This window comes from Scophthalmus maximus, chromosome 10, assembly GCF_022379125.1.
Source record: "Scophthalmus maximus strain ysfricsl-2021 chromosome 10, ASM2237912v1, whole genome shotgun sequence".
NCBI lineage: Eukaryota > Metazoa > Chordata > Actinopteri > Pleuronectiformes > Scophthalmidae > Scophthalmus > Scophthalmus maximus.
In genome coordinates, this window is record NC_061524.1 from 4,867,342 (window position 1) to 4,895,000 (window position 27,659).

The window sequence follows — 27,659 nt, forward strand, 5'->3', positions numbered from 1 at the left end:
GCATTAAATTCTCAACAACAACAACAAAGAGAGAAACGAGCTTTCTCCATAATCGCTTACTGCCCCTTTAAGGGACGTAACATGACGCCGCGGTTGGGGGGAAAAAAGCATTATGTCTCGTTCGAAATGTACATTTCGTCGGAAAAAAAATGCTTTAAAGAGCGAGTTGCTCTTCAAAGCATTTATTGAGCGTCTCTCTAGTTCACTTCCTCCAATCAACGAGTCAAACTGGAAAGCCTCTTTCGTACAAAAAAACGCTTCTTTGTTTTCTTTAACATCTGCCCTCTCAATCTTTTGTCTCCGGGGAATCAAAAAACACAAGTCAGGTCTTCAATTGCTTTAACGAAGTTTGACTGGTGGAAAAACAAATTCTTTCTCATCAGGGCAGAGGGACGGGGGGGGGGGGGCGACTTTAACGACTTGCGCTGAGTAAACATGGCGGTTTCAAACCGAGGGTTCGACAACACTCTCGACTGAATGTATTCGTCTTGATTTTGCAGCCAGTTTTTAATCGAGCCGGGATGGCGGTGACATGCAAGATGTTTTGTTGGCATCACTGGGGTGTTGTTTTTTTTATTCACATGTAGCAGCATGAGTCACACCGACCGGTGCCTCTCTTTACTGCACCTGATGACAAAATAATCCCTCGCGCACCAGCTTGTCATGTTGTGACACTTTGCTGGAGCGACGTCAGATGTGGAAAAAGTTAACTCCGAGTCAAAGTCAAACACAGTCACGTTAACACTTCATCCAGTGACGTCTGTATTATAGAGATTTAAGTCAGCAAGCTGCAAATTTCAGAATTCAGTTTCTATTTTGGGAGGTGGGGAATATTATTTTAAGAAAAACAGTAAATAAGAGACAAATGATGGTCAGGTCTTTTTATATACACAAAATCTGTGTGTTACAATACGTATCTGTAAAGTAACCAGTAAATGCACAATTGGGAAAAGAATCTAAATGCTATTATGTCAGTGACAAAGGTGTCTGGCTTTGTGTTTTTCTGTCTGCGGCTCACAAGGCCAGGAGACGGACCATATATACATACACAGGCCTCGCCGGGTAAAGAAATATTGTCTTATGTTCAGTCTCAGCACAGGTCGATGCTTTTCCTTCTATTTGGCCGTCATTAAGGGAGCATTCTGGTGTGCTCACGGTAACCCGATACCGCCGACTGATGCTGATCGCTCCCCACAGGGCCCCACTTTCTCCTCCGGCAGGGCCCAGGCGAAACCCAGCTGCAATTATAATACTTAGAATAATTCCACAAAAGTGGAGCCGTCATTAAATAATTCAGCCTTCCAGTCTTGTCAGGACTTCGCCTCGACTCATGACATCATTCGAGCTGCGTATCCTCCAGCAGATGTGCGAGCCGAAAAATACTCAAAACTCAAACGGGTTTTCGCATTTCTGCGAGTTTCCTTAAAAACCCGTGCGTCTGCGCTGCACAAAAAGTGTCTCGCGACATAATTGAAATCGGTGCTCGCAAGCCCCCCGATCGGGCTTTTGCAACAAAGCCCCAGAGTGGTCTGATTTGCGCGGCTGTGTAAACAAATCGTGTTTAATTTTACATGAGTATTTGCTTGGCGCCCGACACCCTAAGAGCAACGGCCATATCATTAATAAGCCAGACTTGCTCATCAGACTGTAAATGGCCTCGCTTCATGTATAAAACATCAGGGGGAATAGAGTGGGCCCTGCATTTCTGAAGAGGGCCCCGGATGGACCCGGCGCATTCTTAGTTGAAATTTATGGGGCACGTCAACACCTGGACCCGGTGATGTTTACAGCGCCACTCCCGCGCAGCTTAATGGACGATAAAGAGCCGGCGCGTGGACCGAGTTCCAAACTGTCTTTTGGGATCTGCTTTGTCTTTACACAAGGCTGTTTGGGGTCGTTGTTGTTTTTTTTCAACCCGATGCCCCGCGGCCAAAATTAGGTCGCAAGTGTTTTGTTTTCTGCACATTACGTTTGTTAAATTTGATCTTATTGTATACACAAAATTGTTCTTAAAACAGGATACACAGGAGACATTGATATTTATGTCATCAGCATGTCAGTACTGACTAACCAACAAAAAACTACAGCAGGATTATTATTATTTTTTGTGGTTATGTTTAAGTGTCAACCGCACTTAGTTAGTGCGATGTGGTTCAATATGTTCTTGGTTTAAACTGAAGAAGTTGATAAACGTTTAATTTAATAACATTTGATCGAAGGCCACCTATTCAAAAATGTGTAAGAGTACGACTTGGTACCGAATCAATTGCTTAGATACTAGGGAGTAGCAAGTAAATCTCATCGGCGTCAGTGAGCCAATAAGCATGCAGCATTGCCACTGCAGAAAGATCTTCAGGAACTCTATTATCGGTGCCCAGCCCCATTTAAACTACGGACAGACTCAAAATGGACGGTGGGCATCATGAGAACACTGGTGTTCAATAAGGCATGAGCCCCACAGTGATGCTGCGTCGACTCAGCTGAGCTGAAAAAGTTGCACAGAGTCTCTGTCAGGGATTTGTGCGATATATATCCAGAGCCCAGGTCCAGACCTCCTGGCGGTTGTGATATTAACTATTAAAAGCACGACGAGTCTCAAGCGTCACAAGTTGCGGTGTGGATATTGCGGCGATGTTTTTGCTATTCCCCGGATCTTCTGCAGAGTGGATCGCACGAGCTTTTCCACATTTGTCTGCACTGCGGTGTGTAATTGTAAATAAGGGAGAAGCCACTCGTGAAGGCTCCCTCTGCTTAGATGATGTCCTAATTGAGAGATGCAGCGAAATGGTTATAGGGTGTTTTCATTTCATGGTTCACTCCACACTCACCACGCGCACGCGCGCACGCACGCACGCACACACGCACACACACTTACCCTGTGGTTTGCATCATGAATAAATTGAATATCCTCTTACTAAGCTACTAAATACGTCTGCAGTGTCACGCTACAGCGGTTTAGGTGACGCCCGCTCTGTACACATTGGCGCTTCTCACAAACACATTCAGAATATAGACATTTAGATTGTGTGATGTTAACCAGGATGCACAGGCTTTTATAAATGTTGTGTGCAGTGAGGACAAACAAAATCTAAAATACAGTTATAGAGAGAAATTTAATACCACTTGCCGTTTGTATTCGTCGGATTTTGATCCAATGAATACAAGCTTATGGTTTCCACACCCACAATTTATGAAAACAACTATTTTTTGTTCCTCATCTAATGAATTAGAATGAGCATTTCTTTAGACGCGACCTCCGGAAAATGTCCAGAAAATGGGGTTCGGACATTTTCTGGCGTTTCTGGAGCCCTTTCACATACGACGAACGCAGCAGGAGATTATCCGAGTCAGACGTGTTTACACCAACTGGAATATTTCCAGAACATGGCGACAATTCCGATTCGGAAAGCAGCGTTTTTGTATTCTCACGTGGGCACACGCGGACATTTTCCGGGAAGGTAACTGGCAGGAAAACTTCCAGAATATGTGAAGAGCAACTTTGTTCTCACACACAGCCCCTCCACCAAATTTCAGAAAAATGTCCAGTGCATGTCTGAAAGCTGCTTTAGATTAATTTCTGAACTCCAACTCGCACATTTTTTTCTTACTGACAACAATGGTGACAACCTGTATTAAGCTTACAAAGTAAATGCTCCAGTCTGGTATCCTAAAAAGGGTAAAACAAAGCCCAGTATCTACTGTAGAACATATAATGATGTAATATACACCAGAGACTGAATCAGTGTCACTGAGGCAAGGATTCGACAATTAACCACAGATGATATGTGAAGTATTTCTCCTGCATTGTAGCAACAAATGAAGGCCGTGTGCCAAAATATGCAGCCTTAGATGTACTCCCCATCACACTGTCTGAGTCGCTCGTATACTAAGACGAGCACGGGAAGTGTGTTCAAAAGCAGCCCGACATCCTCAGGTCTGCAAACTCGACGGCCGGTCGCTCGAGCGAAAAAGACACAAACACACCCATTCTGGAGTTTCTGAATCCCCATGTAGCCCGCACTAAATCTGGGGGTTAATCCCGTGAATATTTCAGCAGACATCCATTAATTTGCTTGTTACAATGCCTTATGTATAACTCGCCTCAAATAACCCATTCTCCTGTTCCTGCCATACTTTACTGTATTTCTTTTTGAGCATTCTGAAACCGGCGGAGGAGAAATTGCACTTAAACAGGGAGAATGGGAGGAGGAGTTCATTGGCTATGCAAGCTTGCTCTGTAGGGTCATTGGCCTGGACCTGCGAGAGAGAGCGAGAGAGAGAGAGAGAGAAAGAGAGAGAGAGAGCTCCGTGTTCTCCGTATTAGTGCGAAGTTCGTTTAGGGGTTCTCCGAGGACAACATTCTTTATGCATCACGGCCCAAAAGGAGAAAAAAAAGACAACCTAATAAAACAACCCCCCCCCCATGAACTGCATGTGGTAAGAAACTTCCCTAACCAAGCTTTATGAGAAATTAGTCCTGAGTATGCAGGGTTGATTTCTGTGTGTCTGTGTGTGTGTGTGTGTGTGTGTGTGTGTGCGTGCGTGCGTCGTGCGCGTTACAGTAGCACATAGCCAGAGGGCTCAGTGTTTGATCCCTGGCTGTAAAATGGATTATCTGGTGGCAGTAGGGTGAAAGGATAGTAGTGTGTAAGCTTTGAAAAAAAAGCACACAAGTGTGTGTGTGTGTGTGTGTGTGTGTGTGTGTGTGTGTGCGTGCGTGCGTGCGTGCACGTGCGTGCGTGCGTGCGTTTGCAGGAGTGTGCATGTGATCTCAGCAGCGGACAGCCCGGGGGGACTGGGCGGCCCCTGAGGAAACGTGTCTTAAGAATCTCTGTGTGGCTCCGGCTAATGCTCACTTTGTCACCCAAACAGGGCGGGAAAGATAATCAATAGCCTTTGATAGCTACTATTAGGGTTTTAACAAGCTTTTCCTCACGCTGGGCTGCTCGACTCAAGAGAAACGAGAAGAGCCAAACAGGCCTCCGATCGTCCTCCTGGCCCCCTTTGCAACTTCCCTTTCACTGCACACGGCTACATGCTCTATTTCACCTTCCGTCTGCACAGGGATCCCAGAACCTTTTGGATTTCGGGCCCCACTAATGCATCCACGCTGAGCCAAGAAGAGGTTGCGTCAGATTTGACATACAGAGTGACTGTCACTGTGTCATATCTATGGACGGATTATCATGACCATAACCAAGTAGAACACCTCGGGCAACATTCAACCACACAGCAGATATCACGTTGGAATTAAATTGGCTACTTTGATGTTAAATTACTGCCACCTTAGGTCTTTTGCGCGTGTAAGGCAAAGAATGTACTGCACATCTTTAGGAGTTCACATAAACCAACATAAAATTTCGTACAGAAGGGTAATTCGTCATTGGTTATATCAGGGCTGCAAGTAACGATTATTTTCAAGAAACGATTAATCTGTTGATTATTTTGTCGTTTAATCGATGAAATTAAAAATGACGATCGTGTTTCCCAAAACTCTTTAAAAGATCTTTATTTTTTTGGTCTATGAACCAAAGATATTCAGTTTACTGTCACAGAGGAGCAAAGAAATCAGAAAATATTCACATTTAAGAAGCTGAAATCAGAAAATTTGGACTTTTTTTTGATAAAAACTACTTGAAACGATTAATCCATTATCAAAATAGTTGCCGATTAATTTAGTCATCGATTAATCTATTAACTGTTGCAGCTCTAGGACATATTATAACCTTTTTAACTGCCTCATTTTGTTGAGAACATCTTCGTTGTACTTTCTAGCACAGGTGGAAACTGCATCATTTTCCATCTTAAAGAATCAGATTATCTCTCATACACGGAACACGACAGAAACGCAAACACACCGCGGCGGCGGCAATTTCCACCTCCCGATAGCGGCTGGTAGGGGAGCACCTACACTAAATCTAATTTGCGGCATCTGCGTTTGTCACATCATTAGAATAATTGTTCCCTCCTTAGCCGTTTCCCTGCTCAATTTCCGCCCCTCAAAAGCAAATGATCTGTTCATTTCAGAGGCTCATGTGGGAATTATCTTTTTTTTCCCCCTTTTTTTTCCCATTTAAATCTCAAGCCACCTCTCTGAAAATTAGCCCTCTTACTTATAGAACACCTATCGCTAATGACCGTAATTAACCTAAAATGGAACTTAAATAATTACGGACGGCGAGGATTGCTCATTCGACAGAACCGTGAATTAATCTTGCGTTTTGAGAGCCTGATCAAGGTGCATTGTGTCGTATATTCCCTCGAAAAAACACTTAATCTTCATTTGCTAACAAGACGCATCGAGTGCAGCTGAGCACCGGCGGAGCTGCAGTCACCTTGACACAACGCAAACAGGTCGTAACCGAACTGATAAAGGTGCCGTGGGGAGAGAGAGTGAATGAAAAATCCCGTGTTCTGTGTTGAAAAACAAAAAAAATGCCATCGAGAGCCCCTTGAGCAGGGCCAAATATAAAACACGGAGGTCGTAGGAGTCAGTGTGTGTGTGTGTGTGTGTGTGTGTGTGACAGGAAATCTGTGGACCTGCTGTTTTCTATCAATTTCTGCCGCTCAAAACCAAATGATCTTTTCATTTCAGACGCTCGTGTGTATTGACTCTGGCTAATCCTTTCGTCGCTTCTCTGAACTCTCTATGAAATGTTCTCTGTTGCACCTCTACCTCCAGCCGATAGTGATGTCACTGAGGTCCCACGTCTACATCACTGCAGCGAGGTGGGATGTTAAACGACCGGAGCTCAGCAAAAAAAAAAAAAAAAGATTGTCAGGCTGTTGAGTTTTAGTTGTGTTGACTTGTAAAGCCAAACAACCACATGGGAGAAGGATTGAGCCAAATCTGATACGTACCGATTAGATTACATGACCTGCAGCTCGTGGTAACGTATCTCTGCATTTTCAGGTACATTACGACATAAAGCACTCTTCAACGTCTCATGTCAAATGTTTGGGTTGATGATTTAGGACTGCGTTTACCCTTTTTTTTCCCCCCTGAACAGCCGCCTGACTTTTCTAGGCAAGGACATCGTGATCGAAGGCCAATGGGAGTACAGCAGAGATTTGATCATCCCTCCAAATGTACGAGGCGTTAACGGTGATGTCTGACAGACGGAGACAGAAGCTGTATTAAACGCGTATTCATCTTTAGCTGTTTTCACACGTGACCTCTGGAAAATGTCCAGAAAGTTGGGTCCGGTTGGGCTTCCACATATTACGAACGCAGCAGGAGACTGTCCCAGCTAGATGCGTTCACACCAACAGGCACATTTCCGGAACATTCTGTGGCGGTACAGCATGTGGGAGGCAGGACATGACGATAATCCCTCTCCAGAAAGCAGCCAATTTTTTTTTTACGGTCATCGACACGCCCCCTCGCCCGCTGTGAATTTTCACTGAGATTTTCCGGAGCCGGCGGGAACGGTTCCGGGAAAGGGCCGGAGCAACATTTGCGGAAATTTGCGCTCTCCCACACAGCCCGCCCGGAAAATTTCCAGAAAATGCCCGGACTTCAGTGTCTGAAAGCAGCTTGACCTCGAACTTACCTTCATAACAAAACTTTTACTCACGCTCAATAAAAAGACATCCATTTCTCTATTAGGTTTTCTCTCTCCTGGCTGTCGCGATGGGGCGATGGGGCACGGTGGGTGAGGGATGTGCTGGTGGTAGCTCCGGTCGAGGCCGATCTTCCCTCCATGCAGGATCCAATAAGAGCCATTAGGAGTCCGGTCTGGTTCATTTGAGCGCTACAGTTAACAATCTAACACAGGGTGGGACCAGGAGCAACGAAACCATCAGCATCACAAAGCAACAGTCTCGTCCATTCATTACACACGCACATCTTCTCCATTTGAATTGCCAAATGCATGGACTAGCGTAAGTGTATTCAGCGGGTGTGTTAGTGCTGCCCCAACCTTTACAAACTTAACCTCCCAGCGGTTCTGAGAATGATGCTGGATGCTGGTGATGCAGGAATGGAGGACCGGGGGGAGAGGAACCTGCTGAAAAGCCGGGAGGGAAAACAGAGGCCGACTGAATGGAATCTCATCCGCCTATCTGCGCTCCTGGTTTCCTCCTTATCTCATCCAGCGAGAGAGCAGAGGGTGGGTTTGTTTTTGTTTTTTTATGGGGTTTACAGTAATTCTCGGAGGGTGAAATTATTCCTGGAGCCCCCGAGTTTAATTATTTCCTCTCGTCCACCGACGTAATTTCCGTGTTGATCTGATTAAAGAAATATTACATTCTGCCAGGGCACGGGCAAATTGACTTTGGTGGCAAGGTCTTGACAAGAACCAGACACGCAGCTTTATGCATCAGTAACGGTGTAACCGTATTATCCATGCACTGCTTCCTTCGGTGAAAAGGCAAGATGCAGGCTGTTTCCAATGAAGACAAAAGAGCGGAGGAAGGAAACTCAGGACGGAAGAGGCGATGATGTCGTCGTGCATGTCATACACCTTCTCTGAAAAACACTAATGCCTCGTCATCGGGGCCCGGAAAACGTCGGTGACATCCCATTCTCTAATCTGAGGAAGAGCGGTTTTATACGAGATATAAACTCTGCATTACGACATTGGTTCTGGTTCTCAGCTGGTAATTAGCTTGAGTTTGAATAACGAATGAATCCCTCTCTCTGCCTTTTCTTTGATTTTGATTACTGCAAGTAAAACAACCTCATTTTGCAGATACACAGAATCGACATTTTGCCATTAATTTGGTCAGCAAACGGTTTGGAGAAGGTCGATCACAGCAACAAATTTCATTCCTCCTTTTATCTCCCTTTAATGTGTTTTGCTCAATTTATTTTTATGTCTTCCAGCAGAAAACTTTTTTGGCCTCCACATTTAGATAAGTGCTTTATAAATAAAGTTTAGCATTCTGTTTATTATCCTCTGATTATTGTGAGGCATCAATTTTACCGTTTCACTCTCAACCTGCTCCTGGATAAGAACATTGTATTACTGCTTTAAGCAGTGGTTCCTAATCTGGGTCAGGATATGCGGCATTACAAGATGATTAAAAGTGATAAATAATATAGTGTAACCGGTACTGGATTTTTAGGGAAGATATCAATTCCAATTTTTTTTAAGTTGTAAAAATGTGGTCATGATATATTAGCCAATATTCATTGTTTTTATAGTAAAAACATTACATAGACAAAAGATTACCTCTATATTATATCTCTGGTGGACAGAGCTGTGTAACGGTGACACAGTTTCCAAATGACAAGGAATTTCTGTACTGCAATTTCTAATATATCTACTCGTACTTGCTGAATGATATATTTATCATTCAAAGAAACTAGATTTACTTTTCTCTAATTTTGTAGGATGTATGTATGTTTTCGTCTTCATTGTCTGACATAATATTATGAGTAAACGCAGAAGACACAAAAGAATGCGATAAAAAAAATCCGTTTTTAGGTACGTCCTCGTCCTTCTTTGACCTAACCCTTTCTATTTTTACCACAGTTTTGTTAATTCCTACATCTCCCCGAAGACCTTTCAACAGTCCCGAGGGAAGGGGGCATGAACTTGTTGCTTTCAATCACAGGCAGAGGAATCAATGGGAGCAGAGAAATGGTAACGGGCACACCTGCTCATTTGTAGAAGATTTGGCAATGTCAAAGACCGCAGCTGTGACCTTGTCGACTGCACCGGAACACGGGTTCGACGAGACTCCGCCGGTCGCAGTTGTCAGCGTCTCTTAAGTGTGCGGCCGATTTTTTTCTACACAACCTAATAAACAGTATGTTTCTGCCATCAAACTCACTGCGAATACTGCGGCATCAGACCGCGAAGGAGTATCTCTACGAGAAACGGACAAACACCACAAAATAGGGACGAAAACATTGGAAAAGAGGCTTTGCAACAAACAAGCTCAAACGATAAGTGAGTCAAAGAGGGTGAAGGAATGTGTGTCAGCAAATGTGTAAAAGGGGGGAAGGAGAGTGAGAGGGAGCTGGGGGGGGCAGAAGAGTGCAACCATGTGCTGTGGGGTGTACACCTGTACCCAGAACAGGTGTTTTCCGCCCCACTTGCAGGCCCCCTGATTAGGAACCGCCACGCTTGCCTTACCCCGTCAAAGGCTGAGCTTATCCCCCATCAGTGCGGCTCAGGCCCTGGGTAAAAATGATGGTTAATTAGCCAGCAGAAAGCTACAGGCTGGAGGTTGATAGAATCCCCCCCCCACCCCCCCACCCTTTCTTCCGCGGCCTTCCACCCTCTGCCACACACACACACACCCACACACACAGACACCCACCCACCCACCCACACCCACACACACACACACACACACACACACACACACACACACACACACACACACACACACACACACACACACCGACCGATCTGGTGGTTCCACAGAGACGAGTTTGGGAGGCAGAGCTAATTTAAACACCGGCGAGTGAACAAACATAAAAAGGCGAGTACAGTCCGGTATTTATTGTGTTGTTGTCTAAGCCTCGGCCCGAGGTTTTGGGAGGCACGAGAGGTTTCACGGGGTTTTTATTACCTTAATCTTCTGCACTACTGTCGGAGCGGAACAAATACCATCCGGCGCTTTCGAATAACAAACAACTATCGTGGAGGGTTATTATGAATAATAATCACTTGTAATAACCATTCTTTGATGAGCTATTACACAAAAAGATGCCGATGCCGGCTGCAGTGAGGTTATTTGAGTGAAGGGATTAATGGAGCACACTGTACTTGATACTGTATAACATGTCCTTTCCCTGGCTAATCTGTACATACATGGGGAAGCAATCAAAAGAGAAAAAGAGAGGGGGGGTGGGAGAGAGAAAAACTATAATTATGCGCAGCTGCAAAAAGCGGGGGGCCAGGAGAGGTTGCATTACCCAGCACTAAACACTTTCACCTGCGCAGCTACGCTACCCCGCGTTAAACACTTTCACCTGGAGGGAGCCACGTTTTCGGGGGGTTTTAATCATATTTCCACCAAGGGAGCTGAATTACTGGGCAGGAATGACTTTGTGCGAGACTTACGATGGTGATATGAAAAGGAAATTTGACGGCAACGTTGAGAGGCAATTCGGGAAAGAGCAACAGACTATAAGCTATTGGTTCAATAATCCGCTTCAACTGCTCCGTGGCAACAATTTTGTCTTACATGGCGAAAGGGTTCATTAAAATTAAGTAGGTTTATTCCCCGGGGAGCATAAATGTGCTCAGTACATTTGATTGCAATTTCCATGTCAGATTTTAGAAAGTGGAAGAGAGAAAAAAAATGTGGCCTAATAATGGCGGCTGCAGAGTAAAAGTTCAGGTGGGCAGCAAAAATATTGGGACTCATCCTCTGGGAACTATGAACATCCGCAGCTGAAGCAGCGTACATGTGGAGTTATGGCAGAAAAAAGGTACCGAGGGAAAATGCTGACCTGAAAATGGATGTCGCAATTATGGGGATTCGACTACTGAGGACAATGACTATCCATGCCATGGTCATCATTGGGGGGGGGTGTACACACGAGTACTAATTATTTTTCTTCATTAAACACTCATAGGTGTTTTATAGTGTTACCACGGTACAACATTGAATGCAATATGAGGTTACAAGCCTCGCATGTTAAGGCAGGAGGTCTGTTTGTCTTTATCTGGCGAAGCTTATCATATTCCAACACAGATACCGACGTGATGTCCACCTCTCTGGCCTCTATCCACCCTCCCATGGTCCCCTGTCTCGGGGGAAAGGGGTGTGGGGAGTTCAGCCCCGTCTCAGGGTTTGGTTGCAACTTGCAAGCCTGGTGCTGTGCTTGGCAGTGGACCCCAACAACATCTAGTGTCCTCGCAGGAGAGGTGTCAATCCAAGTCCTAAGATATGTCACCTGGCTGGATCCCAAACCAAACTGTCGTCCATCTTGCAATACGGCCCCGAGCCTGATCAAAGACCATTGGTAAAGGTCCTGACACTGTGCTTTGACTTTTCCTTTGCCTGGCTTGACTCACTCCTCAGTATCCGGGACAAGTTCCCACATAAATCATCCCACAGAGGCTTTTTTTTTTTTTTTGAAAAGCTCTTAGTGTGGCCTCCTCACCTGGAAACCAAATTTGCCTTGGGAGACAGCTGATGCCTCCGGCAACACCGCCCCGAGCGTCACATGGGAACGCAAACCGCTCAACCCCAGAAAAGGTAAAGGATTCTTGGAGAGGCAAGGTGGCAACTCGCAGATAGCAATGATGTTGGATCTCAGAAGGAGGGGGTGATTGGCAAAGTGGGAAATCCTTCAAGGACAAAAAAAATTTTAAAAAATGATTCATGATAAAATACCCTAATCATTCACACACACACACACACACACACACACACACACACACACGCTAACCTGCGATGAAACATGTTCTCCTGTCGTCGTGAGCAACTCGGGGTTCAGCGACACCTTGGCGCTTTGACAGGAACCTGTGGGGACTGAACCGCCAACCCTGCAAATAGCGGAAAACATGCTCCACCACCTGAGCCACAGTTGCCCACAGGTCGTCCAAGCCTCAAGCTAAATGTAAACCCCCCCAAAATATACTATGATATATATATATATATACGCAGAGTGTTGGAAACATGTTTCACGGAGTTACAAGGTAAAACCTTGCATCCAGAATGGCTCATGGGGCGAAAATAAGACTTAAATGAGGTGACAAAAAACCTGAAAATGAAAAGCAGAGTGTTACTAGTGGACAGAAAACCACTTAAGACTCGAAGTTAGAGAGGAAGGCAGAACAGACTGATGCTATCTTCAGCAGCGAGGATGATATTCAGGAGGGGGGGGGGGTGTTGAGCATCAGACTGTACAGGGGAATTTAGGTTTTGGCAAGAATTCTCTCTCTGTGGAGCTACTGGTGCTCACAGATCAGAGCTCCACTTCCTCCAGGCACAACATGCAATACACCGAGGTGGTGGAAATACATGTATACAGACCCATACACACGTTCACATCCTTGGATGAAGACATGGATACACACACACACACACACACACACACACACACACACACACACACACACACAGATACATACTCACACACTTGCTGTACGTACACATGTTCCCTGCAGCCATAAGCACTGCTCTGCAACCTAATTAAGAGAACAATTAAGTCTGCGGCGATGGAGATTGGAAATGAGGGCTGCTGTGTGTGTGTGTGTGTGTGTGTGTGTGTGTGTGTGTGTGTGTGTGTGTGTGTGTGTGTGTGTGTGTGTGTGTGTGTGTGTGTGTGTGTGTGTGTGTGTGTGTGTGAGCGTAATCACCAAGACCATATAGTATCTGAAAAAAGGAATTAAGCTTGTTGCCACAACGTCAGACAGTTGCCTTATTGGCCTCGAGCGGAGGTCTGCTGCAACTCTCTTTCAATCAAGGCTTAAAACTTTTCTGGTTGCCAGGGCAATTTATCAAATTAAATTCTGGGCCTATTCACATAATGTTAATTATTATTTCTATTTATACTCCTGTTTGAGCTGTTTTATTCTTGCTTTTACTTAAAATATATATATATATATATATATATATATATATTTATGTGTACCTTATATCCTCTCCTTGCATTTTAAAACTGAAACGATCTCCGCCTCAGTATTAATCCCTGTCCATACTAACACACCTGAAAACGTATATCCTGTGATTCACATACAATGAGCATGTGCGTACGGGTGTAAATAGGAAGCAGATTGTGTAGTCTGCAGTCGGTTACTTAGTTACAGAAAATACTACAAACGACAAAGAAAAAAAAAGTAGAAAGTAGGAGCAGGGATTTACTCTCTTGGATCTATGACGAAGTGGAACTTCGACTCAAAGTAAGTATTTAACGCATTTTTGAATTTACCACTGCTTGTCGAGTCATGAGTGAGAAGAACCATCAGATGTGGGAGACCGCGTCATCTTTTCCAAACCTCTAAACGCAGCCCGAGTTTTCAAATCAAAACGGGGCGAGCAACATTTCCAAGCTTCTCCATTTTAGGCGAGAACGTAGTTGTGTGGATGTAGCCGTAGTTTTAGCTAGGTGTGCCTATTAAATTGGCAAATGAGCGCAGATAATCTCTATTGGTAGAAAACTTGACTTAACACCTACAATTCGTATAATGGATTTATTTAAAACTAAGCAAAACAGTGAATTTATTAGTAGGATAATATTGAAAAGGAAAATAACGCCTTGTACGCCTTGTACATCCTTTAAACAGCCTTCCAATACTACCACACGCCCAGAACTCAACGAAAAAAGTCGGCCTCAACAAAGTTTTGCCGAAGGTTTGCGTCATTATTTCTACAATACGGTCAGAAAGAACTTTGTAAACCCAATGCTGAAAAAGGTTTAAACATTCTGCGCATACATCCGACAAGGGATCTCAAAAGCGATACGCCATCTGAGCCGCTACGCCGTAGTGTACAGTAGGTTCTGCTCTGGCAGCACAAACAGGGGTCTGCAGCCAGGACGCCGAGAATCGGGGAAATATTAAACAAAGGAGGCGAGAGCAGACGCTGAAAAATACCTGCTGGCCCAATGCTGAGGCTCCATATGCCCAGCTCTACCCTGTCTGCTGGCTGACTGCTGGCCGGCCAGCCTGTGAGCACGCGCACACACACACACACACACACACACACACACACACACACACACACACCGTCTACACACACAAAAACACAGGCAGACACAGATATTCACACACATGGAACACACGCTTCACTGGGGACAAGCCAGCAAGAGTAATCCTGGCCTACTTTTCTGCCCGGAGTGTACTGCAACACCGTAGACACACACACTGCTGCTGCTGCTGAGGAGGGAAAAGGAGGTGCAAGACGGGTGGATGAAGAATGACATGAGATGGAGGGGAAGTTCAAAAAAAAAAAAATGAAAAAAGGGGGAGAAGGGTGAAGGAAGACGGAGAGAGTGGTTGGAAACTGGAAAGACTGATGGAAAGGAAAAGGATGACCAGAAAGGGAAGACTTGTAGTCTCGGCCTATGTTTTTTTTTTTTTTTTCTTTCTTCTCGCAATTAAGAAGGATGAGATAATGACAGAAAGTACCAGAAAGGGAGGAATGTGAGAAGGAAGGAAATCAAGCTGTCCGACAGAAAGAGAGGGAGAAATGAAAGAAGTGGATCGAAAAGACGGAGAGAGAGAGAGAGAGAGAGAGAGAGAGAGAGAGAGAGAGAGAGAGAGAGAGAGAGACCGACAGAAACAGAGCCGGGGAGAGTCAGTGAAACCTAATAGAAACCAGTGCAACAGCGGAGTCTCCTGCCAAACAAGGAGGGGTGGGGGCGAGGGGTGGGGACGCTGGCTGCTCTTTTCCAAATAAGCGCATTAGCTGGTGCCGCTTCCTCTTTGCCGGGAGTTCCTGCTGCATATTCCGAAAAAAAAAGCCCCAAACCGCACGGGGGAATATTTTTCACTCGGCTCCCATTGACAGGATGAAAAATGACACCTGGGATATGTAAACAAATGATTACATCACACGCGACCACCGCCGACCAACACACGCCGATCAATCACAACGTCAGAACATCGCGCATGGAGTCAGAAAATCATTTTTAAAATGGATCATATTTATTTATACTCGTGCAGGATATACTGTAAATGTTTGTAAATAAACTGATAACTCATACATTCAGGAACTCGGGGTGCACGTGCCTTCGCTGCTGTTTGCTTTGACTCAGGGATGTAATTACTGTGTGTATCCAGAGACTGTACAAAATAATTTTCATGAATCATGTTCCTATACATCTGTGGTCTTCTGTTTTAGTCTGAATCCAAATTAGCCGCCATGACAAGTAGCACGTTATTACACCGAATGAAAGAAAGATGTTTTATACGGTAAATGAACAGGGATTTGCCATGAATCATAATCATTATTAAGCTGGTAAAAGGAATAATGGGCAGAGACGGCATTCGGTAAATTACGCACAGTATCACTCTGAAATCTCACACATCTACTCTGAGAGGAAAATGTAATTAATCAAATTATATTGAGAAATTAATTAAGCAAAGAAACTAATTAGTGACAATTTTAAAAAGTTGTAAAACTGTGCGGCCGTTTGCACATGCATCAAAGAAGCATATTTTGTAATTTACGGTCTTCTTTTGCAGCAATCATATGATAACCCTATTAGCTTATGCATTCACGTGTTGTTGTTTTTTTGCCTGTCCTTCCTGCATTTGGCAGCTGCAAAGTGTTGCCTTTAGCCTGGATGTTGTGCTTAACTTCGCCGTGTTTGTCTAATATTAGAGTTTTCTTTTCATTCGTGAAATATGCCGCACAGCTCCCAGTGGACCCGTCCACACTTTCGATTGGTCATTTGCCGCAAACACTTGATAACCGCCATTGTGTGAACACTTTACACGACTGCGGTCACAATGATGTGGTTAGGGTTAACGGTTGAGGTCTGGCGAGGGTTTCGGGAACAAAAGAAAACATCTGGCTAAGGTCAGGGGAAGGTCGTAATCGTGGCGAATATTAACTGCAGGTTTATGACTCAACTTGCTGCTGAATCATGAGTTCTAGAAACTTTTAAGGCTGAGATTTTTCTTTCATCGCCAGGTGTTTGTTATTTTGTCCTCATACGTATATTTACACGCGCAGCTTTGTGTGTGTGTGTGCGCACACTGCAAGGCCAGCGCAGTTAATTATCGTCATCCGTCTTCTGTTCCTACTGTACAGAAGCGATATAATGAGGACTCGCGCTGTATGAATCACCGAGGCTGCGATGTTAAACTAGACAGAGGTGTCTGATTACATTTCTGTCAGCGGGGAGTACGAAAATGTCCCGAGCAACCCCAAGGCCTTGAAGGAGGAGGAAAAAATATGGTTTGCAGGAGAAGGGGGAAGGGTATTTAAAGGGTCAGGTCAAACACACATATACACACACACACACACACACACGCGCGCGCGCACACACACACACACACACACACACACACACACACAAGGTCCTCCCATTGCTCCCATCACTCTCGCTGATGAAAGGTGTGTCCCCGCTCATGGGTCGTTTGTTGCGGGCATCTCCGCGGACGGCTCATTGGCGAGTGCAAGGACCCCTTCATCTTTCACTATGACAGCTCTCGGACACCGGGCCCCCGTGACAGACGACCCATAATTCACAGGAGGGGGAGTGGAGCTAATGGCCTTGACTCCAGGCCCTCGGTAATGATCATGTCCAGATTTCCAGAGTCACACACTGATGTCAGGCCCCGCCCACAAAAGCCGGTTGTTGTTGTTGTTGTTGTTGTTGTTGTCAGCGTGAGTGGATCGGACACAGGGAGGTTCCTCTGTCATCACAGGTAATAAAAAAACATCTTAAACTTCTTTGATTGGTCACTAAAAGTCTTTTTCCAGTCTTACATGAAGCTCCCGGATGCTACCCTGCTCCCCAGCTCTGTCACGTCTCCAATATGTCGACTGGAACCATCTCAGAAGCAGAGAATTTGAAAGTTCTGTTTTTGTGTCCAGCAAGCTCAGTAGATATTTGCGGCTCAGTTTAGACAGATGTGGTGAGGGAGCGGCACCACTGGTCAGTCCTGACGACTGCCATCAGACTCGGGTTTGGGATGTGTTTTCAGTCAGATTTTTTCTCACAAAAAATGGGGTATAACAAACACTTGCAAATGCAAAAATTTAATGTGATAAAAATGGTACTGAGAACCATACACATTGCCAAAGCAACTGTTCAAAAGAACCACAGATGATCAATTTGTATGCGTTTGTATTCACTATTCGTAACTTTCTTATTGTTCCCTAAACAATTATCCACGACACAACTACAGCATGTATCTACTTCAGACTATAGAGCAGAGCCGAGTTCTCGGGGATCAACAAAGTTACGTGGATACTCCACCATGTTCTTGCACATGTAGCCGTTTTGCATCCCAGACGATTTAACTCCCTCCATTTCTCAACGCACAACAATTTCCTTGTCATTCTGTGCAATTTAATGGAGCAGGAACCCCTTAAAAAATCATCTTTAATAAAAGTGTTGTGAAGAGACTTTGAGTGTTCGAATGAAATTCTACATGATGTTCCCCTGTCTCTTCATATCCACCTACAAAATGCTCTGCGCGGTTGAAACGACTCCCTGCGCTGTGTAAGCTTGACGTGCCTTGTCCTCACATGTAACTGTATCCCATCCGGGCGACGAGGGCCGACCCAGCAGCCTCTCATCACTCGGCGGGGAAGAAGCTAACAATGATTAGTAAAAGGGCCATTGATTTGCACTGAGCGCTTGCTCCAATCCTCCACGCTCAACTAAAAACATGTCACAGATTCTTTTCCTCTCTTTTTTTAAAGGGCACATTTCACATTCAGCGAGAGAGATCGGGATCTTATTAGGGCATTTGTGATTGCAGTACGAGTACGAGTGCTGACAAGAAAGTGAGGGCTCCCCGTGCCAGACAGCGTGGGATTTGGTCTCTCACAATTTAACTACAGAGACGGGTTCAGAGGAAATAATATCATGTTGACCTCATGGAAAACTGAGCAGTTAAGTACTTTTGTCTCTCCGAAGCCCAGAGAGACTCACCTCATGGTATCAACCCACACGTGCTCGAGCCCCAGAAATAATCATCTGATACTAATCACCAAATCACAGAGGCAAAGGATGTAATTATATTTTTTTTCTCCCTTTTTCTACCACTGTAAAACCTTCAGGGGTGTGACACCATAAACTTTTCATATGCCATACGGCTCATTTGGAATTGAAAATGAGGTGGAAGGACATTATTACAAAAAAGATGAATAAAGATGGGTGGGGAGGAGTTGCGGGGGCCATGAAAACGGCACTCTCACTTGCTTATGAATATGCATATTCATATTTGGACCCTGGTCGGTGAGAAAAACAATGGGGACTCCAAAGTTTGCCGGCCCCTGCGAGTGTATTCAGCCCCGTCCCATACAAAGACACAAATTTTCCGCTGAGGCCTTGTCAGGGACGGCGTGGAGGGAAGCTCAAGCACCCCTGAGAGTCCCTGAATCGGACAGACAGGAAGTGGTCCTGCGAGAACCCCCGTCCCCACGGCGATTCCCATGAATTCCCACAATTCCACTGGCCCGTTGGTTGGTTACATATTCAGCTATGCGCCACCGTGCTCCCCTTGAACGCAGTCATAAAGGGACAAGAGAGGGGTGACGAGCGAGACGGAGAGAAAAAAAATCATATGTCATTCACCGTCACAACATGACCCAGATAACAGTAGATTGCCCTTTTTAGTCGGGGACAAAATTGCCTTTGTGCCCAAAGTTACATGAGCTAAAGAGAAACAAAAAAAGCCAAACGAAAAGAGGGCGCTTCAAAGGTTAATCCGTTACAAGCGAGATCAGAGCGTCCCTTCTTAAAGGAACAGAAGAAAATCTAGGTCTTTTCTCTTTCCCTCCTTTCTCTTTTATGTCTGGCCATAAAGAGCGGGTTTTTATGTACACTCCAATGGCTGAGGCTCACAGAACATGCATGCGAATGAGAGGGAACCACAGGAGAGCGATATATCTCCACAAACATATATGCACATGGAGAGGGAGAGAGAGAGAGAGAGAGAGAAAGGGACAAAGACAAAAGAAAGGAAATACATAAAAGACAGAGATAATAGAGAGTCGGGAAAGTCAGCAAGACGGGGAAGGGAAAGATGCCGAGAATGAAAGAGGGAGGGTTTGAAAGAAGGTTATGATGGAGAGAGGAGAAGACAGAGGGAGAGAGACGGTCTGGAGTTAAAAAACTAGGGGGGGGGGGGGGGGGCAGTCTGGTGGTTTAATCGCAAAATCAGAGCTGAAGGAGCGAGGCAGGCATGCAGTCATCATAACGGATCCCATCTGAGAATACTATTACAGGCCTGACTCTGGTTGTGGCTAACGCTACTGGGTTTACAGCACATGCACTGAAGCTTTCCATTTCAGCCATGACCTGCTTTTAGTACCTGCTGAAAACTGTGCCTGCCCTAATATCGGAGCGCTCATCGATTCCCAACCTTACGATGGTGTAGTGCTGTGAATAAATGGGTGAAAATCCTCCGTTTACTTTTCTCGCCTTAACATTTTTTTTATATATATATAAAGGTGCTCAAAAAACCTGGCATGCAACGACTTCATACGACAGTATAGAAAATGAGGATAGAAATTGAGCAACCCCTTCTCATATTTGCAGTACAGTTCTGTTGAACATATGCCAACTTACCTGCAGGTCTGGGGGATGGAGTGATGGATAGAGGGAGGAAGGAAGGTGGAGGAAGGAGAGATGCTAGAGGGGAGCAGGAGTCTGGAGTTAAATATTAATCCGTGGTGATTCATCTGCTGTGGAAGCCTCCAGGCTCCTTCTGCACACCGCCAGCTGTTGGCCCCCGTCTCTTGGCCCTGGACCTGGATGTGAAAGTCTGGGCCGCTGCCCAGGGTGCCCAGGCATGAGCTTCCTTGGCTGGGGGAGAGGCAGCGCAGGCCAGGGCAGGTGGTGGACGTGGCCAGGATGTGTGACTGCGCGTTACAGTGTGTGTGTGTGTGTGTGTGTTTCATGGGGTACTACACATTCTGTATAACCACAGCTGTAAGGTCTCAGTCTAGCGCTGGAGTCACCACAATAAGTCACACCCACGGAGGGCAATGAGACTCGACTTTGTCAGCTTGAAAGGAACTAAGATGCTGTAGCTGTTCAAGGATGGAGAGATATGTTGAGCTTTCCTATTTTTTTAGAAATAATATCTGGTTAAAAGTCATAAATTATAATCAAAATGATTTTTAATATTGATAATATCTGAATCGGTGTACCTGAACACACCAACATAGCAGAGCGCATATTTACACCATCACTCCCATGAATTATTACCTGGGAAATGGTGAAAATGTTTTTAAAAAGCGTGCTCGGAAGCAATGTTAAAGAAAGTGATTTCAAACAAATAAAAATACTGGATCAGCCCCTTTTGTCCAGATGCGCCAAAAAAAATTGAATGGGTTCTTTCCAAAGACTTGATGTAAAAATGGTCCCCAGGTCCGAAATTTTTTTTGCCAATGCAGGAGTGCCTGAAGACTGTATTCTCGGGAATGACCAGCAAAGGGCGACTCCACTTGGTTGCAAAAAGAAGTTTATTTCTATAGATGTCTATGGGAAAATTGATGATAACATACAGCGTGATTGACAGCTAGTATCGTCCAATTGGTGCATGCATTCTAAAAAAAAACAAGATGGCGCTGGTCAAAATGCTAAACTCCAGGCTTCAAAGCGGCAATTCACAAAAAAAACTTGGTTCTCTCTTTGCCCACATGGGTCCCATATTTCCAACAGGTTCGTGGAAACAGGCTCAGTAGCTATTGCGTAATCTTGCTGACAAACAACCAAACAAGCGTGCAGGGGTGGAAACATGACCTAATGCAAAGAAAAGAAAATAGCAACCTCACTTTTCACAACTCGGGAGCAAAGAAGTAAAGAACTGTGATCCGTCGGCTTGTGCTGCTACATAAACATGGCAATTTGCACGGCAGTAATCTCCCACTCACTCAGTCAGATCAGACCGGGCTCCAAGTGGAAATCCAAGCCTAAGAGTACAACTGTGCTATGCTAACTATAAATCAGCCCCAGTCCCATTACCTCCTCGCATCACACATAAACCCGGCTTTACAGTATATTATCAGCACATGGTGAAGTACTTGGTAGCAGGCACGGGTTTTTGCAGACTTTCCTTGCTGGTTTAAGTACGTGTGCGAAGCTCGGTTACGTAAGATTTGAGAGACGGAAACTTGAGTCGCCTAATGTTTTGTCTTCCAGGTTTGACTTTACAAAAAAGGAGGCTTGTGGATTTTATGACTTTCAGCGCCTATTAGGGTATTTACAATACCTTTATACCATGTTACTCTCACTCCGTCATATGGCAGTGGAAGTACATAATGAGGGTGGGACCACAGTTGGAAAAAAGTTCATGCAATTACAATCTTGTCTCACGGAACAATAACAGAGGACAATGCTGAGCAATGGATGTCTGCAAATTGTTACCACCGGAAAAGGCGAGAACCGCGGGACGTAGTCAGTCTGTAATGAAGACACTCGCAGCAAAGAAACAAGAAGAGGTGTTTCTGGTTGTTTCTTGGCAGGTGTCCCCCAGAGCTTGCCGAGCCTCGCCTCAAACTACACTGTTTGACTTGTATCCGTGCTCACTTTAAACCGGAGAAGAAAGAGACAGGATGCTGGCGCCGAATGAAAAAGGAGAAATCTTGAGCCAACAGGACGCCATAAAGGCTGAGGGAGTCTTCTCAGTTTTCCCCCCCATTTGTTTTTTTCCGCCTTCTTCGCTTTTTTTCTCCATTTTCGGCCTCTGTAAAGAGTTTCACTCCGGGATGACTCACTCTCAGGTAAAAATAGCTGAATAAAATACTGTAACTGCCGACATGAAAGCGGAGTACGAGTCAACATTCGCAACCCAGCTTTATCTGAAGAACACATTTTTTAAAGATCAAACTGCCTTCACTTTTAAAACCTTGAGTCATAAGTTTTTAACACGGCCAAAGTGACTTTTTATGCCACGTATTCTGTAAACCGTTTAGCAATTGGTTTGGATTTTTCAGTTTTAAAACAGACGATATTTTAGTCACGGACATGTCTTGCATTTTGATGCCACAGCTAGTAAGCACATGTCTATTTTTAGTAGTAAATGCTAGTGAAATGGTAGCTCCATCCGGCCCAGCCTCCACATCAGCTTATCTTTATATAATTGTGCTGCCCTAATGTTTTTGTGGTTTATCTCAGCTGTTTTGTCTTGTTTGTATTTCACATTATTTTTCATTTTTTAACAAAGTTCTCGTTTATTCACGTTTACTTTTTGTTTAGTTTTAGTCTAGTTGTCATCATGACCAAAGGTCATCGATGATTTTTTTCAGTGACGAAATTAGCACTGCTGTACATATCAATGCCCAAATTGGTAATTTCTGCGTTATGAACTCAAGGAAAAAGGAACTCATCGTACATTTTTCCTGTTGTTGCTTCAAAATGGCTTGTTAAGACTAACAGAACTCCTCACTGAAAACCGAGGAACACAGCTGAGCCCATGAGCACCCTCCATGCTTCCATCCTCTCCGTCCATGTTCGACCTCACACAGCTTCTTTTTTTTTTTGTACGAATACATTACATCTTCAAAACCCCTTCTCCCACAATCGGCGTCCATGTATGACGCCCACCCACTCTTACAGTACCTAATCACGGGGCAAGGGCTACGGAGCAGGAGGGTTACTACAGTGTCTTTGGGAAAGAGAGGAAAAATTTGAGAGGAGAAGAAAGAGAAAACGCTGGGTCATGAATTATAGAGCAGATCACTTTCGTCTAGGTCCAGGGAGAGAGAGAGAGAGAGCGAGGGTGAGAGAGTACACGAGAGATGGAGATTCACCCTCTATTCTTCCATGCCCCGTCTGGTACGTGGGAAGCCACTGGGGAGAGCAATTTATGGCCAATTGAAGCAGCAGCAACATCTCTTGGAAGGCAACGAGTGGATCCATAGCAACGATCCTTGCGGGGCATATTAATCCCCTGCTTTATGTAGTGCTAAGTGTACAATAGTAATCAGGATTGGAGCAGGCCCCACTGATCATTAAGGGAAAAGGCTATATAAAGAATTCATAATGGGATTAGCCCACGGCGAATGGAGAAGGAGAGAGAGAGACAAGAGAGTGTGGGGGTAGATGTCTGGAGGATGAGGACAGGCAGGAATGGGCAGAGGGAGGGCGGGTGGGTGGGAGGGAGGGGTGGCACTACGCTGGAATTAACTCACCCATCAAATTGCAAAGAGGAATTTTAATTTACAGGTTAATGTCGTATTGTGTGACTAATCACAGCCAACCGTTTCATTGAACCAGTTGGAAATCGGGGGGGAAATGAGATGCTGCGACAAAGTAGAAATGCGGTGTGTAGTCATTCCTAATGACAATGCTCTGTGATGAGAAAACATAATGTGTTTAGATGTTCACAGGGGATTTTAGCTGTCCATTCAAAGTCTGATAGACCTGGTTTAAACAGCAAAAGTCACAGGACGTACATATATACGCAATATCTCCACTGTTTCAATGCTGAAACTTCAAGTCCTGTGTATATTTGGCCTTATCCAGAACCATACACAGATCAAATCAAACTACAGTAGATGCTGCTAGATGCTTGCCAGACTGTGGAGGTCGTTTGGGCACGTCCAACGGGAAGGACACCTCAGGGCAGATCCAGAACATGCTGAAGGGGGTTGACATATTCCAGCCAGCACAAGGGGACGCCTCGGGAAAACCCTCTGGAGCAGCTGGACATGGCTGGGGAAAATGGATGCTTGGGGTTGGTACGGTGTGGTGCAACTGCAAAATGAACCAGGTAAGCATCTACGAACGGACGGACGGACAGACGGACGGGGGACGGACAGACGGTTGCTTTGGACAAACTTTTACACTAAGGGACACAAAGAACATCAGATTAACTAGTGAAAACAAGGACATTTCATAAACAGTTACCATTGGACAAATGATGAACTGACTTTATAGGATGATGACTGTTTCACCACATTCATGAGGAACAACATTTGCAATTTACACTCGAGCCAATTTGCAGTGTCTACTGTAGCTGCCACTTTATTCAGTGTCAATTTCTTTCAAAAATGATGCTTTAATAAAAGGTTTTTAGATTACATCAATGGTTTCGGCATCTTTATGCAAGTCACACAATTAAGCTGCTGACAGCCGACCAAGTCAGAAGTTTGATGGCGTGATTGGCCAGGATAACGAACAAAACTCTGAATCCTTTAGTCGATCCTGCGCCATCATTGGTGCGAGCAGCAACATCCAGGAAACGCAGGGCAGCCCGGGGATCCTTCTCTTTCCTTAGGTCGTTGCCAAATGAAAAAGCCTCATCAGTACACGTCAACCATGTGCAAAAGTATGAAATTGTTCCGATTCCTGGCTCAGTTCACTTATGCAGGAGCGAAAAAACTAAAACAAGAGCAGTCTTACGTGAGAAGCACCTTGACCCGATCACCAGGCCACCAGAAGTCACAAAGTAAGTTGAGCCGAAGCCTTTGCACCACTAATTCTATCTAGGGCCTTGGCTCGGCTCGCTCTGGGTAGCTCCTTCATCACTGCGGCAGACCGGGGGGAGGACTTTATTACAGCCACAGCTCGTTAGCTTGAGTGGTCTTAATGAAGCAGCGTGGCGATCAGACAGAAATCATGCTGCCGAGGCCCTGCGTCATTACACCAGCCTTTAATTACGTTGATATATGGCTGGGACGGGCCTTGATGCCACAGAAAGTCTTAGCGGACTTCCATCTCCTACACTCTATCACACACATGAGCGTGTTTCTCTAGTCCAGGTAAGTCTCAGTCACACATTCACAAGGCACTACCAGCTCTTTCGCACTTAAACTGTTGCTAGCCATTGTACTGGGCCGATACTAAATTTAAATTTCAATCGCACTTCTTGTCGATTTGACGGTTTTATAACCAAAACCCCAAACGTATTTCAAGCTTGTACCAGAGTTGCTCCTTTCAGCGTGAAAGCGCCATTGAAACAGCGTTAAGACCATCATTAGACACTAAATCCCTCCACTGAAAGTGTGGATAGAGTTTTCAGTCCCAGCATGCTTCTCTGCACAGCAGGCGGGAGAGGGAATCTCGGGACAAATGCAGAATTGAGGCCAAGTCTTGTTGAAATCGGAAAAAGCAACTAGAGAGAACAGAATTGGGGGGCGAGAGAAAAAAAAAAAGGTACTGTTGTGTTTCATTACTATTCATGAGTTTACTTCAGTTTATGTTTTCTCCAACTCAGTAGGGTACAAGGACTTCCAAAATGCCCCAAGGGGGGGTTTCAGAATTAACAAAACACTGGTCAAACAGTGACAGGAAATGATACCTTGTCCACGCTGAGCACCACACAGGCCAAAATACTGAATACTTTAAGGTAAGTTAACTATATAACTATTTAACAGATTTCCTGACACTTAAATACATTCCCATTTTAAAAAGAAACAGCGACCACTTATTGAATTAGATTTTTTTCATATATATATACTTTGTCATATTTCTGTCTGGCTTCTACCAACTATAATTAAGTATGTATTGGATAATTTGTCAAAAATGGTTTCAAGTGACATGAAATCCCGATGGGAGGTGCTACTTCTTAAGTCATTTACTGGAAAAATACTAAAACTTGGGTAAAGCAGCAGCACATCTGCAGGGGTGAAAAAAAAATTACTGTCAGCCTTCCACTGCTGCTGTTCAGTGAAACATATACCACTTTTCTTCCATTGGACTCAGAGTTATGATAGCTATATTATGTCATGCTTCGCCACCTCCTTCATTATTCAAAATGAACAGAAATCCAGTTATATAATACGAGGGCAGAAGTTCTTATGAGATTTGGAAAGCTCAGCACTCGACATCTCTACTCGGTGTTAATTGGTTTTGCTTTTGAAAGGCCATCATTTTCTTTCGGGCCCATTAACCATAATGCTCCAGAGTCCAGGATTAGTTCACTCAGTAAGACTGCTGTGTTGTCGTTAAATTCAATTTAATGTGGCACCCACCATTGCTAATTACTACTAACCCCCGCTTACTGCTCCACGTTATTTCCGTCATCATCCTTGTGAAAAGATTTCTAAACGAGATCACCATTTTCTCACCTCTTGGCCCTCTGGTTGATTTTGTGTTGGTTTCCAGTTTTGACAACTCTGGCGTTTATTCCTAGCATTTTAAAATGCACAAATTTCCTCTTCATCACACAAGTGCTCAGGCCTGCTGCATGGTGACATTTTCTTCCACCTCCTTCTTAAACAATCCGACAATCAGACAGACGAGGAATATTTAAAGCTGCAAAGAAAAAGGAGGCAGTCATGATAGAGGATAATCCTGGACAGCGACCTGAAAAGTCCTGAGGCGGCAAGGCTGAGAGAAATCATATACTATTTATATATATATTAAATTAAATCAATTTCTATTTTAGAGGTATACTCCAAATTCATTTGGATTAAGCCACCATAATTCAGAAGTCAAATAAGTGGGGTTTCCCCTATGAAGAAAGGCAGTTTATCTGTTCTTAACTTGTATGACAAATCACTTGTCAAGAATCAATCTGTTGGAACAAGTGGTTCTTGCATGAGGCCCAAAGTTTCCTTTTACAAGTCACTGGACCCCTACCTAAAAATAAATGTAAATCATTCTGGGTTTACTTGCCTCCTTTCCCAAGATGAGTTTGTTTTTCATGATTTTTTGTGGAACAGGCTCTAGTTTTCTCCCAGCACTCCCGCAGTTTTTCAGTCTTGCTGCTTAGAGAAACTGACCTTTAATATTAACTCTCGTTCCCATTTCGCCAGCCATATATGCTTAAGAAACATTTGCGCAGGACGCAGGTAAAAGATTCATTATTCAGCCCCAGGAATGGGCAGGGAGGGTTCTTTTCCAATGGCTTTTACCTAACTACCCCCTAAAAGCCTCCCAAAGAAAAATACCTGCATTACAGAGCCACGCTGCGAAGAAAGTGTATTCACTATAGAAGCACTCCCATTACCTGAATAAAATATGAAATATTGAACACAGACTGTGGGGTTTTTAAGTTTATTATTTAGGCCAAGATGGTCTAATTGCCCTAATGCAATAGAGTTGATTTTTTTTTTTTCTAGAAAGGTGGAGCCAGCTAGTTTCCAAACCTCTACTTAAACGCAGGGCT

General features: G+C 44.5%; 1 long non-coding RNA gene across 1 annotated transcript in view; it reads right to left on the reverse strand.

Moving 5' to 3' along the window:
* LOC118283629 overlaps positions 1–27,659 on the reverse strand; it is a 73,175-nt gene that overhangs the window by 12,392 nt on the left and 33,124 nt on the right. Inside the window, exons 3-5 of the long non-coding RNA XR_004784614.2 lie at positions 26,617–26,803; positions 7,923–8,009; positions 7,578–7,768 (exon numbers count right to left, since the gene is read on the reverse strand). This is a non-coding gene — a long non-coding RNA (uncharacterized LOC118283629). The remainder of the gene's footprint in view (positions 1–7,577; positions 7,769–7,922; positions 8,010–26,616; positions 26,804–27,659) is intronic.